This window comes from Mus musculus, chromosome 8 (genome assembly GCF_000001635.26).
Source record: "Mus musculus strain C57BL/6J chromosome 8, GRCm38.p6 C57BL/6J".
NCBI classification, from domain to species: domain Eukaryota; kingdom Metazoa; phylum Chordata; class Mammalia; order Rodentia; family Muridae; genus Mus; species Mus musculus.
The window spans coordinates 122761010-122763312 of record NC_000074.6 but is presented as its reverse complement, the minus strand read 5'-3'; the positions used below and the strand labels follow the sequence as shown (position 1 = coordinate 122763312).

The window sequence follows — 2303 nt, the reverse complement described above, 5'->3', positions numbered from 1 at the left end:
TTCAGAGGAGGACCAACAGCCAGCTCCCAGGCTTCTTGCCTGCCTACGGAGACTATGATTTGGAGCCATGAAAATCTATAGCAGCCCTAGCTCTGTGATATCCTTATCTGGCGCTAGAAGGAACAGGCCTTTCTACAGGAGTGAAAGGGGAGGTCGGTATTGCAGAAGCAGAGTGGTCTGGCAGAGGTAGAGCCTCTAGCAGGTTGTGGCCCTAGTTTTTCTTGTTCTTGAAGCCTGAGGTGCTTCCAGAAGAGGCCACAGGAAGGCTTCTGGGAGTGAGGCTGGGTTCCGGCCAAGTTTGACAGAGCCTGAGGCAGCAATGGAGAGGCTGTCCCTGAGGTAGTGTCCCAGCATTGCGTTCTGCTCACGGCGGATTTGTGTAGTTGAGAAAGCCGTTGAAAAGACCTCATAGTGTTTTCTCCATGGGTGTCCACGTGGCCTGGCAGCTCCTGGGGAGAGGAAGCAGCGGCAGCTGGGGGGATGGCTGCCTGCACCGGGAGAGGAACAGGAACCTGGAACTGTTCTCACTGGCAGGCCAGAAGACTGAGCTTGAGAGAATGCAAGCTGTCCGGGGCAGCTGGACCAGGTAGCCATCTTGATTCTGTGTGTGATGCGCCACTGACTGGCTCCTGCCCAGGCTGACAGAACCGGTAAATGAGGTGAGGTGCCCTTACATGGCAGAGGCAGAGTAGATAAGCCTGAGCTGTGCAGACTACGGGATGTGGGGCAGAGGTAGAGCCAGAAAGTGGCCAGGACTCTGAGGCTTAGCATAGGCCCAAGAGCCAGATCCTAGTCTGGGCCAAGCTCAGGGACCGTCCTGTGTCCCCTTCCCCCACTGGACCAGTGGCACCTGGGTCAGACTCAGGGCTGATGGATGAGCCCCTTCCTGTAGACTGGCCCTGGGCAACTTGTGTCTCTCATGCCACTTGGCTTTCTGTAGTCACATGATACAGGATGGGTGGGCAGGGAATGCAGGACAGACGTTCACCTTTTACTAAGCTCAGCTCATTGTCCCCAAGCCACGTCTCTGAGTCCCCCTGGGTGTCCTTTCTTGGCCTGGATGACACCTGGGGCCATGGTCCTGGCTACTTTGGTTTGTCTTTCAGCCATGTCTCTGGTCTTCTATGGGTTGTCCCAGGTCCCCCATACAGGTTTCAGAGGCTGACATCATCTTTTCAAAGAGCACTCTCTGGTGTGGAAGCCCACAGAGACCTGCCTTGCTGCTTGTGATGAAGGAAGAGGAGCTTGAGGCCAGAGCACAGAGGACACCTGCTCCCAGCTGTGCACATGGTCACCAAGCTGTCACCAAGCTTCTCATGCCCCCCACTCCCACCTGTGCCCCAGCAGGCATGGCGTGCACTGACACTTGGTTGGGGGAAAGGTAGGATGCGACCTCAGAATTCAGGTCAGCATATTCTAAGGGGGTGCTGCTCTGAACAGGGGATACTTCTGAAAAAGTGGGGAGAAAAGAGAGACACCAGAGCTGGGACATACTTAGTCTCCTCCATGTCCAGAGAGAGGAGTCTGCCTGGGGCTCCGTCACATGAGGGAAACTGTCCCTTTAAGGCCAGGGTCCTGCTCTGTTCTGAGACTCTTGTTCAGGAGGGTTCAGGGAAGTCTATAGCTAGGACTGGCTTCAAACCAGGAATATCACCCTCTCTAAAGCTTGAGAGAAAAGCCAGAGATGACTTTAGATGTCTTCAGATAAACCCAGGAAGAGCAAGGGACCCTCTATTTTGATGGGAAAATCTAGCGGCTTTCAGGCTTTTTACCATATGAGCACCTTTAGGCGTCCCTCTGCAGAACCTCCTGGGTGCCCCCTCCCTCTGTCACCCGCCAAGTTCATGCCTTCACCCTGACACAGCAGACCAGCCTACCTTTGATTGGCTGGTTGTCTGCTGTCCCCAGGATTTCCTGCTTCTGGAGCACTGGGAGCTCATTGAAGTCGCCCACTGCCATCTCTCCCAGTCTTGCATCTCCATGGCTCTGATGATGCAAAGCACCAGCAAGAAGCAGCAGCCAGCTCGAGCCACCACTGTCCATGGCTCTGTGACTCCTGCTATGAAGTGCCCTGAGAACAGCCGTCCTTACAGCCCCGGCACCGTTCTCTTTAATAACAGACCTCAGAAACACACAAGATTTCCCTGAGAGGAGGGTCCCCACAAGGAAGTGCTGGATGGTAAAGGTCAAAATCTTGATCAGGGGCCAAGAAAGTTGGGGCTTCTCTAGAGGGGCTGCGTAAGAGATGTGTTTTACTTCCTGGTTTTTAAATAATAAGAGTATTTCTTCGTCTCTTAAACATT

General features: G+C 54.1%; 1 long non-coding RNA gene across 1 annotated transcript; it reads left to right on the top strand.

Moving 5' to 3' along the window:
* The first annotated feature begins 551 nt into the window (after nt 1-551).
* A530010L16Rik (RIKEN cDNA A530010L16 gene) lies at nt 552-2303 on the top strand. Its single transcript, NR_151739.1, has 3 exons — nt 552-659; nt 1139-1381; nt 1909-2303. It is a non-coding gene; the product is annotated as an RIKEN cDNA A530010L16 gene (long non-coding RNA).